The sequence below is a fragment of the Bombina bombina genome, chromosome 11 (assembly GCF_027579735.1).
Source record: "Bombina bombina isolate aBomBom1 chromosome 11, aBomBom1.pri, whole genome shotgun sequence".
Classification (NCBI taxonomy): Eukaryota; Metazoa; Chordata; class Amphibia; order Anura; family Bombinatoridae; genus Bombina; species Bombina bombina.
This window is the reverse complement of record NC_069509.1, coordinates 130,699,143-130,713,184: the sequence shown is the minus strand read 5'-3', so window position 1 is coordinate 130,713,184 and position 14,042 is coordinate 130,699,143.

Here is a 14,042-nt window from a genome sequence, read left to right as displayed (position 1 = left end):
TACTGTTGGGGGGTGTTTGTATTTTTATTTACAGGTAAAAGAGCTTATTTCTTTGGGGCAATGCCCCGCAAAAGGCCCTTTTAAGGGCTATTGGTAGTTTATTGTAGGCTAGGGTTTTTTTTTTATTTTGGGGGGGCTTTTTTATTTTCATAGGGCTCTTAGATTAGGTGTAATTAGTTTAAATATTTGATCATTTATTCATTTTTTGTGTAACTTAGTGTTTATTTTTTTTTGTAACTTAGTCTTTGTTCTTTTGTGTAAGTTAGTTGTTAGTTTTTTGTAACTTTGTAATTTTTAATAGTAGATTTAAATTATTTGACTAGGGTTAGGTTTTTGAATATGTAATTTAGTTAATTTATTTGTAGTTTAATGTAATTTTAGTATAACAGTTAGGGTAGATTAATTATTAGTTTAATATAGTTTAATGTAATTGTAGTATAATAGTTAGGGTAGGTTAATTAATAGTTTAATATAATTTAATTTAAATCTAAAGGTAAGTTTAAATTAATTATAAAATAGGGATGATGTAATTTTAATGTACAGTTAGCGGGTTGTTAGCTTTAGGGGTTAATAGGTTAATTTAGTTTATGGAGATGTGGGGGGCTGGCGGTTTAGGGGTTAATAGGTTTAGTAAGTGGTAGTGATATGGGAGGCCAGGGGTTTATGGGTTAATACATTTATTTAGTTGTGGTGGGGTCCAGGAGCGCCAGTATAGGGGTTAATAACATTATATAGGTGGCAACGGGGTCCCGGAGTGGCGGGATAGTGGTTAATAACTTTATTTAGTTGTGGCGGGGTCCGGGAGCAGCAGGATAGGGGTTAATACATTATGTAGGTGGTGGCTATGGTGGGGCGGCAGATTAGGGGTGTTTAGACTCTGGGCTTATGTTAGGGTGTTAGGTGTAAACATAACTTTTATTCTACCATAGAAATCAATGGGATATCGGGCAGCAGCAAACATGAGCTTTCGCTGCTTTCAGACTCCCATTGATTCCTATGGCATCCGCAGCCTCCAGGGTGGCAGATTGAAAAGCAGGTACGCTGGGCCGGAATAGTGGAGAGCGTACCTGTTAGATATTTGATAACTAGCAAAAGTAGTCAGATAGTGCCGAATTTGTATTCGGAACATCTGTAATGACATAAGCATCGATCTGTGTCGGACTGAGACCGGTGGATCGTATGTTACGCCACAAATTTTAACTTTTGCCGGTCTGTAGGCTTTGATAAATGAGGCAAATCAGGCTCGCCACAATTACGCTGCGGAATTCCAGCATATTTGCGGTTAACGGCTTGATAAATTGGCATCAATGTGTCTTTTAGGAATACTGTCCTTAGAAGGAGGAATGAATTGTTGCTTGGGTGATCGGAGTGTCCGGTGGATCCGGGAATTAGGTAAGTGTTAGTTCCTTATACGAAAAAAAGAAATTAAGTGACTAAAAAAACCTGTGGGGAAAAGAACGAAAAAAGCTATAGCAAGCTTTATTATTGATCTGGGCACATATAGAAATATGCTCACCTTTCAAAGCAGGAAACTCGGGCTGGTATGTTGAATACGAATCTGAAGCAAGTCTACGCATTTCAGCCTTCAAACAAGGCCTTTCTCAAGACTTATACCAGCTGTGTTATTCCGTAAGAATTTAAAGGCTCAATCAGCCTATGGCGTATAGGGGGTGCGGCTGAAAATTGCACCAGAAGAATTCATTGATGTAGAGAATCTTAAGGAGGATCGTTTTGATTCTCCTGCAGCCATTTTGAAAGTGGGCACAATAAACTATCTGCTCTTAGCAAAATTTAAACGCTATTTAACATGGTAGAGTAAGGGCTAAGGGAAAATATGATTTGGATATCTTATTAGCATTTATTGAGTTTGCAGCCCGAGTTTGGTCTTCGCTTGAAGAGAGTGAGCATAAATACAAAAATAGATGTAGAAGTTTCTCTTACAGGGTTTAAATAATAATGAAAAATATGTAGCCCAGATTCAGCAATTAGATTAATCTTATATACACAGAAATTACAAAGATTACAAAAATGGCATAAAAGTATGTGGTTATATAAATCTAAATTATGCACGGTTTAAAACAAATAAATTATGTGATATACAAAAATGTAAAGCCTTAAAGTTATACAGATAACAATAAAGTGTCCAGGACAACTAACAACATAATTGTGAAAGATCATACTATTAAGTATAAGTAGCTTTAGTCTGCGAATGAAATTTTTAGAATTTCTGCTCAAAAAGAGAATTTATGAGAACAATAAAGTATATATAATATTACAATTCTCATTCATACAAATAACTTTATTTAAGAAATAAAAAGAAAATAAGGATCTAATGCATACATAAGGCTTAAGCTTTTGTTAAAACACTTGAACCGGGGTAAACACAACAACTCCCATAATATTATATATGATATAGAGCATTAACTGGCAGCAGTCTTTAAATATATCTATGAGAAAAAGCCCTTACAATAAGAGGGCTAAAGTTAAATTATATTAGTTTTAATCATTTTAAGCTAAACTGCACGGCTGAAATAACCACTTATTTAAATGGGAGATAGGTTTAAACCTTGATAAGCAACATTAAAAGAAGAACTGGAGAGACAGAGCTACTCCAGGTGACCCCTCTGAAGAAGCGTTTTTGTGAAACGCGCGTCAGGGGTCACCTGGAGTAGCTCTGTCTTTCAGTCATTTTTTTAATGTTGCTTATCGAGGAATAAACCTATCTCCTATTTAAATAAGTGGTTATTTCAGCCATGCAGTTTAGCTTAAAATGATTAAAATCAATATAATTTAACTTTAGCCCTCGGATTGTAAGGGCTTTTTCTCATAGATATATTTAATGACTGCTGGCTGTTAATGCTCTATATCATATATAATATTATGGGAGTTGTTGTGTTTACCCTGGTTCAAGTGTTTTTAACGAAAGCTTAAGCCTTATGTATGCATGAGATCCTTATTTTCTTTTTATTTCTTAAATACATTTATTTGTATGAATGAGAATTGTAATATTATATATAATTTATTGTTCTCATAAATTCTCTTTTTGAGCAGAAACTCTAAAAATGTATTTCGCAGACTAAAGCCACTTATACTTAATTGTATGATCTTTCACAATTACATTGTTAGTTGTCCTGTGCTCTGAGCTTTAATTCTGTGACAGTTAGTCTTATATTAGATACACATTCAGATATTTTTCTGTATATTATTTGACTACAATAAGACTTCTGCTTCTTATATTTCTACCTTCCCTGTTTTGTATTTAAAACAATAAAGTGTCATACTATCATGAAGTAGCTTAGATGGCTATATAAATGTTGCTATGGATTAGAGATTTCTCTTCTCTTAAGCTTATGGTGACATTTATACCTAATGCCGATAGTGGAACTTATTCTGTATGTGCATGGTAAAATGGCGCATATGTGTATACAGGGAATATGGGAGAATATGATTAGTAGTTCTGTTTGTTATCCTAGATAGATACAAATATTAGGCTATACATTTGCTATGCGTGTACTGTATGTCTAATATCTACCATGGTAATAAGACAAAGTTGTTATCATAGAGTTATGCATGTTCAGACACTGATATGTTTGAAATATATAGTCATATATACCAAATTAATTGGTGTCGCAGATAAAGTATCTGTGAAAATGCCTGGGTGTCTATCTTTATCCATTCTACTAGTTTGATAAGAGGGCATCTTGTCATTTTTATTGCCCGCATATCTATATCTGCATATATTGTCTTTCCAGTTGCTAGTGGCAGATATGGAGTCATACTAAGAAACTGGTAATTTACTGGAAAATGGTGGAGACTTAGAGGATTTAGAGATATTGGGAACTATAACAGGTATGCCACTTCAAAATTAGCATTTAACACTTTGGGGTATATGCTATCTAATTCAAATATCCATTTGTATTCTGCTTTGAGCAGCTTTTTTTTTCGAAGTTGCTTCCTCTCCAGTTTTTTTCAACTATTTGCAATCCCATGTATTTCGTACCTTTTGTGTCTCCATTATGTTTTTCTGTAAAATGTTTATAGAAGGGGACGTCTACATTCTTGTCTTCTATTTTGAGGTGATGTTCCCTGGTTCATTTTAAATTTTTCTTTCGTGATTAAAGACTGGAGAAAATTCTTCTTAAGACCATGCTTGCAGGCCTTACATTTGAAACATGGGAAGAAACCTTTCAATAGGTCTCCTTGAACTCCTTTTATCATGCTGGATTTCTTGGTTCTCATGACACTCGGTGCCAGAATTGTTTTGAGATTTTGAGATCTTCTGTAGATAAAATGTGGTTCCTTACTTATTTTCTCGCCTATGATGTTATCTTCCTTTAAAACATCCCAGTGTTCTCTGATTATCCTCTGAATTTTATGTTTATCTTAACTAAATTCTGTCATGAAAGGGACATCAAGAATGTCTGTATCGATGGACGTGTCTTTTACTTTATAATTGAGTAAGTTGTTTGTTTCGATTTTATCAACTTCTTCTACAGTTTTATTAACGTCATTCATGTTATAACCCCTTTCTTTGAAGCGTTCTAGTAGAATTTTGAATTGTTCATGCCAATTTTTCGTTTCGGAGCAATTCTTCACTCTCAGAAGCTGCCCTTTTGGTATATTTTTAATCCAGTTCGTGTGGTGGCAGCTCTTCTGATGTAGATAATTGCTGCAATTTACTTGTTTGAAATATGTCAATGTGTTGATGACTCCTTTGTGTGAATCAATTTTTAGGTCAAGAAAATGTATTTGTTCATAAGAATATTGGTATGTGAACCTCAAATTGGCCGTATTTTTATTAATCACATTGAGAGTGTGTTCTAGATCTGTAAGACTTCCTCTCCTATATCATTAGGATGTCATCAATATATCTGCGGTAGAAGACCAAGTCCGCACCATCCGGGCATGAGTCCCAAAATATGGACTCCCATCTGCCCATATAGAGACTGGCATAGCTTGGTGCGAACTTGGTCCCCATCGCAGTGCCGCACAACTGGTTATAAAATTTGCCATTTATATGGAAATAATTGTGTGTTAGTATATACTCAATTCCACTTAGAATGAATTCCTTTTGAACTTGAGGTATTGTGGAATCTTTTTCTAAATGGAATTCGACAGCTTCTAAACCTTCAGAGTGGGGTATGCACGTATACAATGACGTTACGTCACACGTCACCCAGAGGAATCCTTTTTTCCCACGTGATTTTCTTTAGGATATTCAATACTTCTGAGGAGTCTCTGAGGAATGACTGTAAAGTTCTTTTGTAGAAGTTTATCTATACATTCAGACAAATTACTGGTAAAAGATCCAATCCCTGAGATAATTGGTCTACCAGGGGATTGTTGATGTCTTTGTGGATCTTTGGTAGTTGGTAAAAGACGGGTATGCGTGGATTACTTATGCTGAGGTAGTTGAATTCTTTTTCATTCAGAATCCCCTTATCCTTAGCTTCTAATAGGAGTCTGTCAAGATCTCTTTTGTATCTATTTGTGGGATCTTCTGATAGTAGTTCATAGGTGTTTCTGTCTTGCAGAATTCTCTGTGATTCTTTAATGTAATCTTCTTTATTCAAGATTACTAGTCCTCCGCCTTGTCGGCGGGTTTGATGATGATTTCTTGGTTGGTTTCAAGATGTTTTATTGTATCCATTTGTTTTTTACTAAGGTTATTTTTGCAGTTACTTTTTCTGTATAGTTTTCTAATATCATGACAGACCAGTTTCTCAAGTGTCTCAATCGCTGGACCTTTACTTGTCATGGAATAAAAGGTTGATTTTGGATGCAAAGAAGTATATAGGAAAGTATCATTTCTTTGAGTTCCTAAAACATGAGAGGAGTTCTCTAATGGTGACTTGAGGAAGAACCTTTTTAGAGTGAGTCTCCTCACCAGTTCTTTAGTGTTTAGGTAGGTGTGGATCTTGTCTAATTTTGATTTTGGAGCAAATGATAGGCCCAAAGATAGTACTTCTTTATCTTTCTCTTGTAGTGTAACGTTACTTAGGTTTAAAATCCCTTTATATGAATCTTGATGGGATATATCTAAGGAATTTGCACTAGAGCATGTGGCTGAATTGGGGATAGAGTGGTCAACTTCACTAGTAGATGTAGCATTTGGAAGTTTGCCTTTAGATACATGTTTCTTCATTCTACTTCCACCTCTTCTTCCTCTCTGAGTCTTCACTTGGGAGTGTCCATGTCCTCTAATGACCCCCCTTCCTTTTTGTTGTTTGGATGATGCGGTTTGTGCTTTGACCTTCTCCTAAAAAAGAATTCCTAGAGGGTACATGGATGTCTGCAATTTCTATCCTCATGGAGTGGTTACCATTTGAGGTGGTCTGTAGAGGGTTAAACCTGTTATTGTTTTGTTTTTTTAATTCTCTCTCCAGGTGGAGTAGTTATACCTGGGGGTACCCTCTTGTCTCCAGTTTGGATTGTAGTGTGGATTCTGTTCTTGATCCCATTCTGAGTTCGGTTGTCCAGGAAATTGTTCATCCATGTTAGACCAGTTGGAACGATGGTTGAAGTGGGGACTGTTCCTTCTGGGTTGTTGGGACATTCGATGTCTATCGTATGTATGATACGAGTTGCCATATGTATGGTCATAGTAAGCCTGACTTCTATCGTACCTTTGAAAGGAATTCTCATATATAGGATTATGATGGACATGACTATAGTTGGTCACACCTTGGTTATTTCTAAATGATGGGTGTTGTCTCCCAAACTTATCCGTATTGTTTGCATAGTAGTTTTGTGGTGGAGAGCGGATAGGTCTCCTAAAATATGTTTGGGGTTGATGGTAACTCTCTTTGTTTCCACGTCTATTGTGTGGTCCTTGTTTTCTCGTGGTACATTTCTGTTGTTTTCTAAATCATTTTGAGTTTCCATAGTTGATTTATCTTTAGATGGATTCTTAGCCATTACGTCTCATACTTTAGGAGACCTATCCGCTCTCCACCACAGAAATACTACACAAACAATAAGGATACGTATCTAGTGCAACTTCCTTTATTTATATCCCATCAAGATACATATAAAGGGATTTTCAACCAAAGTAACGTTACACTACAAGAGAAAGATAAAGAAGTACTATCTTTGGGCCTATCATTTGCTCCAACATCAAAATTGGACAAGTTCCACACCTACCTAAACACTAAAGAACTGGTGAGGAGACTCACTCTAAATAGGTTCTTCCTCAAGTCACTCACCATTAGAGAATTCCTCTCATTTTTTAGAAACTCAAAGAAATGATACTTTCCTACATACCACTTTGCGTCCGAAATCAACCTTTTATCCCATGACAAGTAAAGGTCCAGCTATTGAGACATTTGAGAAACTGGTCTGTCATGATATTAGAAAACTAAGCAGAAAAAGTAACTGCAAAAATAACCTTAGTAAAAAACAAATGGATACAATAAAACATCTTGAAACCAACCAAGAAATCATCATCAAACCCGTAACAAGGGCGGAGGACTAGTAATCTTGAATAAAGAAGATTACATTAAAGAATCACAGAGAATTCTGCAAGACAAAAACACCTATGAACTACTCTCAGAAGATCCCATAAATAGATACAAAAGAGATCTTGACAGACTTCTATTAGAAGCTAAGGATAAGGGGATTCTGAATGAAAAATAATTCAACTACCTCAGCATAAGTAATTCATGCATACCCGTATTTTACCAACTACCAAAGATCCACAAAGACATCAACAATCCTCTGGTAGACCAATTATCTCAGGGATTGGATCTTTCACCAGTAATTTGTCTGAATATATAGACAAACTTCTACAAAAACATGTAAGAACTTTACTGTCATTCCTCAGAGACTCCACAGAAGTATTGAATACCCTAAAGAAAATCACATGGGAAAAAGGATTCCTCTGGGTGACGTGACGTAACGTCATTGTATACGTGCATACCCCACTCTGAAGGTTTAGAAGCTGTCAAATTCTTTTTAGATAAAGATCCCACAATACCTCAAGTTCAAAAGGAATTCATTCTAAGTGGAATTAAGTATATACTAACACACAATTATTTCCACATTAATGGCAAATTTTAGAACCAGTTGTGCGGCATTGCGATGGGGACCAAGTTCACACCAAGCTATGCCAATCTGTATATGGGCAGATGGGAGTCCATATTTTGGGACTCATGCCCGGCTGGTGCGGACTTGGTCTTCTACCGCTGATATATTGATGACATCCTAATGATATAGAGAGGAAGTCTTACAGATCTAGAACACACTCTCAATGTGATGAATCAAAATACGGCCAATTTGAGGTTCACATACCAATATTCTTATCAACAAATACATTTTCTTGACCTAAAAATTGATTCACACAAAAGAGTCATCAAAACATCGACATATTTCAAACCAGTAGATTGCAGCAATTATCTACATCAGAAGAGCTGCCACCACACAAACTGGATTAAAAATATACCAAAAGAGCAGCTTCTGAGAGTGAAGAATTGCTCCAAAATGAAAAATTGGCATGAACAATCCAAAATTCTACTAGAATGCTTAAAAAAAAGGGTTTATAACATGAATGACATTAATAAAACTGTAGAAGAAGTCGATAAAATCGAGAGAAACAACATACTCAATTATAAAGTAAAAGACACCATCGATACAGACTTTCTTAATGTCCCTTTCATTACAAAATTTAGTCAAGATAAACATAAAATTGAGTGGATAATCAGAAGACACTGGGATGTTTTAAAGGGAGATAACATCATAGGGGAGAAAATAAGTAAGGAACCACATTTTATCTACAGAACAACAATTCTAGCACCGAGTGTAATGAGAAAAAAGAAATCGAGCATGATAAAAGGAGTTCAAAGAGACCTATTGAAAGGTTTCTTCCCATGTTTCAAATGTAAGGCCTGCAAGCATGGTCTTTAGAAGAGTTTTCTCCAGTCTTTCATCACGAAAGAAAAATTTAAAATGAACCAGATGATAAGATGTAAAGATAGAGGCGTGATTTATCTTCTCAAGTGCTCTTGTGGTCTACAATACATAGGACAAATTAGCAGATTCCTACGAGACCGACTAAGGGAACATCTCCTCAAAATAGAAGACAAGAATGTAGACGTCCCCCTCTATAAACATTTTACAGAAAAACATAATGGAGACACAAAAGCTATGAAATACATGGGATTGCAAATAGTTGAAATAAACTGGAGAGGAGGCAACTTCGAGAAAAAGCTGCTCAAAGCAGAATACAAATGGATATTTGAATTAGATAGCATATACCCCAAAGGGTTAAATGCCAATCTCGAAGTGGCACACCTGTTATAGTTCCCAATATCTCTAAATCCTCTAAGTCTCCACCATTTTCCAGTAAATTACCAGTTTCTTAGTATGACTCCATATCTGCCACTAGCAACTGGAAAGACAATATATGCAGATATAGATATGCGGGCAATAAAAATGACAAGATGCCCTATTATCAAACTAGTAGAATGGATAAAGATAGACATCCAAGCATTTTCCCAGATACTTTATCCGAGACACCAATTAATTTGGTATATATGACTATATAGATCAAACATATCAGTGTCTGAACATGCATAACTCTATAATGAACATTTTTTAGAAATATAACTTTGTCTTATTACCATGGTAGATATTAGACATACACGCTACTTCATGATTGTATGACACTTTATTGTTTTCTGTATACCTTTAAGGTTTTACATTTTTGTATATCAGATTATTTTATTTTATTTTAATTTAAACCTGCATAATTTAGATTTATATAAACATACTTTTATGCCATTTTTGTAATCTTTGTAATTTCTGTGTATATAAGATTCATCTAATTGCTGAATCTGGGCTACATATTTTTCATTATTATTTAAACCCTGTATGAGAAACTTCTACATCTATTTTTGTATTTATGCTCATTCTCTTCAAGCGAAGACCAAACTCGGGCTGCAAACAATAAATGCTAATAAGATATCCTAATCATCTCTTCCATTAGCCCTTGCTCTACCATGTTAAATAGCGTTTACATTTCGCTAAAAGCAGATAGATTATTCTGCCCACTTTTAAAATAGCCGCAGGAGAATCAAAACGATCCTCCTTAAGATACTCTACATCAATGAATTCTTCTGCCGCAATTTTCAGCGGCACCCCCTATACGCCATAGGCTGATTGAGCCTTTAAATTCTCACAGAATAACACAGCTGGTATAATTCTTGAGAAAGGCCTAGTTTGAAGGCTGAAACGTGTAGACTTGCTTCAGATTCATATTCGAGTTTCCTGCTTTGAAAGGTGAGCATATTTCAATATGTGCCCAGATCAATCATAAAGCTTGCTATAGCTCTTTTCGTTCTTTTCCCCACAGGTTTTTCGGTCACTTAATTTCTTTTTTTCGGATAAGGGACTAACACTTACCTAATTCCCGGATCCACCAGACACTGCGTTCACCCAAGCAACAATTCACTCCTCATTCTAAGGACACTATTCCTAAAGGACACTATATTTGGACTTTTATTGGAGATTATATATATATATATTTTTTTTTTTTCCCCCAGGATCATTGTGTTATTTCTACTGTTTACCATTTTTGTATATTACCTAAATGGATTCACAATTTATTCACTATTGTAATATGGTAATCTTGTATTCTTTAATTTAATTTAATTTAATATAATTCACATATGGATTGGCCAATCTACTTCCTATGTTAAATGTGTATCAATTAGGATATATTCTATAACATAGATTCACCATTTTCCCCTCTACATTTATATCCTTTTAGGGAGATATCGTCAATATCTGCTTGATATACCCAAATATTAGCATTAGCTCTACCAGCTGTTAGATCACTTCTAGCATTACTATTAGTTCTTCTCTATCTTTGACATTTTTCTTCATAATCGTTGCAGTATCAGTCTTACACACAACACAGACGCACTTCACTTGTTTGAAATATCTAAGTATTACTACTAGCTTTATCAGCTGTCTGACTATTCTAGCATTACTACTAGGTCCCCCAAACCTATTTTTGACACCTCTTTTTCCAAATAGCTACAGTATCTGTCTTGCACACAATATAGACATACTCTGTTTAGTAACAACCCTACCTATTCTGAAATACCGATTGTACAATCACAGAGTCTTATTTATTATTTACTGCTAGACAGATACTATTTAACATCTAGCCCTAGACTGAGACTATTTCCTTTTTTTCACACACTAGACCCAGACCACTAATGCTTTATTTCCTTTTGTGATATTAGCTACAAACTTTTGAGACATTAATAACAAGTCTGAAGGTGAATACAATGGCCTCTAGTTATCAAGCCGTCAACCTCAAATACTCTGGAATTCCGCAGCGTATTTGTGGCGAGGCTGATTCGCCTTAGTTATCCAGCCCTACACACCGGCAAAAGTAGAATATAGTGACGTAAGCTTCGATCCGCCGGACTCAGTCCGACAAAGATCGATTCTTATGTCCCTCAGGATGTTCCGAACACAAGTTCGGCACAATCTGACTACTTTTGCTAGTTATCAAAAAACTAGCAGGTACGCTCAGCACTTTTCCGGACCAGTGTACCTGGTTTTCAAGCGGCGGATCCCATAGGAATCAATGGGAGTCTGACCATAGCGAAAGTTCATGTTCGCTGCTGCCCGACATCCCATTGATTCCTATGGGAGATGTCTGCACCTAAAACCCTAACATGTCCCCCGAGTCTAAACACCCCTAATCTGCCCCCCCTACATCGCCGCAACTAAATAAATGTATTACCCCCTAAACCGCCGCTCCCGGACCCCGCCTCAACTATAATAAACTGATTAACCCCTAAACCACCGCTCCCGGACCCCGCCGCCACCTACATAATACCTATTAACCCCTATCCTGCCCCCCCTATACCGCCGCCACCTATAATAAAGTTATTAACACCTATCCTGCCCCCCTACACCGCCGCCACCTATAATAAAGTTATTAACCCCTATCCTGCGGATCCCGGACCCCGCCGCAACTAAATAAATTGTTTAACCCCTAAACCGCCGCTCCCGGACCCTGCCGCCACCTATATTAAACTTATTAACCCCTAATCTGCCCCCCCTACACCGTTGCCACCTATAATAAATTTATTAACCCCTATCCTGCCCCCCCTACACCGCCGCAACCTATAATAAAATTATTAACCCCTAAACCTAAGTCTAACACTAACCCTAACACCCCCCTAACTTAAATATTAATTAAATAAATCTAAATAAATATTACTCTTATTAAATTAATTATTCCTATTTAAAACTAAATACTTACCTGTAAAATAAACTCTAAGATAGCTACAATGTAATTAATAATTACATTGTAGCTATTTTAGGATTTATATTTATTTTACAGGTAACTTTGTATTTATTTTAACTAGGTACAATAGCTATTAAATAGTTATTAACTATTTAATAACGACCTAGCTAAAAGAAATACAAAATTAGCTGTGAAATAAATCCTAACCTAAGTTACAATTAAACCTAACACTACACTATCATTAAATAAATTAAATTAATTAACTACAATTACCTACAATTAAATACAATTAAATAAACTAACTAAAGTACAAAAAATAAAAAAACTAAGTTACAAAAAATAAAAAAAGATTACAAGATTTTTAAGCTAATTACACCTAATCTAAGCCCCCTAATAAAATAACAAAGCCCCCAAAAATAAAAAAATGCCCTACCCTATTCTAAATTACAAAAGTTAACAGCTCTTTTACCAGCCCTTAAAAGGGCCTTTTGCGGGCATGCTCCAAAGTAAACAGCTCTTTTGCCTGTAAAAAAATACAATCCCCCCCCAACATTACAACCCACCACCCACATACCCCTACTCTAACCCAAACCCCCCTTAAATAAACCTAACACTACCCCCCTGAAGATCACCCTACCTTGAGACGTCTTCACCCAGCCGGGCACCAGTGGTCATCCGATCCGTCCAGTAGTCTTCATCCGATGGGCCAGAAGAGGACATCCAGACCGGCAGAAGTCTTCATCCTATCCGGGCAGAAGAGGACATCCGGACTGGCAGACATCTTCATCCAAGCGGCATCTTCTATCTTCATCCATCCGACGAGGAGCGGCATCATCTTCAAGACCTCCGGCGCAGAGCATCCTTCCAGACCGACGACTAACGACGAATGAAGGTTCCTTTAAGTGATGTCATCCAAGATGGCGTCCCTCGAATTCAGATTGGCTGATAGGATTCTATCAGCCAATCGGAATTAAGGTAGGAAAAATCTGATTGGCTGATTGAATCAGCCAATCAGATTCAAGTTCAATCGGATTGGCTGATCCAATCAGCCAATCAGATTGAGCTTGCATTCTATTGGCTGTTCCGATCCGGGAGCGGCGGTTTAGGGGTTAAACAATTTAGTTGCGGCGGGGTCCGGGATCCGCAGGATAGGGGTTAATAAATTTATTATAGGTGGCGGCGGTATAGGGGGGGCAGGATAGGGGTTAATAGGTATTATGTAGGTGACGGAGGGGTCCGTGAGCGGCGGTTTAGGGGTTAATATATTTATTATAGTTGCGGCGGGGTCTAGGAGTGGCGGTTTAGGGCTTAATAACTTTATTTAGTTGCGGGGGGCTCCGGGGGCGGAGGTATAGGGGGTAGAACAGTATAGTATAGTGTGGGTGCTTAGTGACAGCTTATCAATAAAGCTGGGAAAAATCCGAAGAGCAGCAAGATCAGATGAGTGATAACTATCACAGTCCGCTGCTCATCGCCCCATACTTGGTGCGCGGCTTTTTGACAGCTTTTTTGATAACTTTGGCGAATGTATTCAGGTCCGCGGCGGCGATGTGAGGCGAGCTTAGGCGGGTGTATTGGGGCCGGCGAAGGCAGGTAAGTAGACGAATTGATAACTAGAGGCCATTGTTTTTAAAATTGGTGTTTTTATACAGAGATTGTGTAACCTTTTTTAACTAGACGATACACTAACATTTATACTAATACTAATTTTTAACCAATATTTTAAATATGTCTGTCTCATTTAAATCAGTTTAACATATATCCTTCATAAATTTAT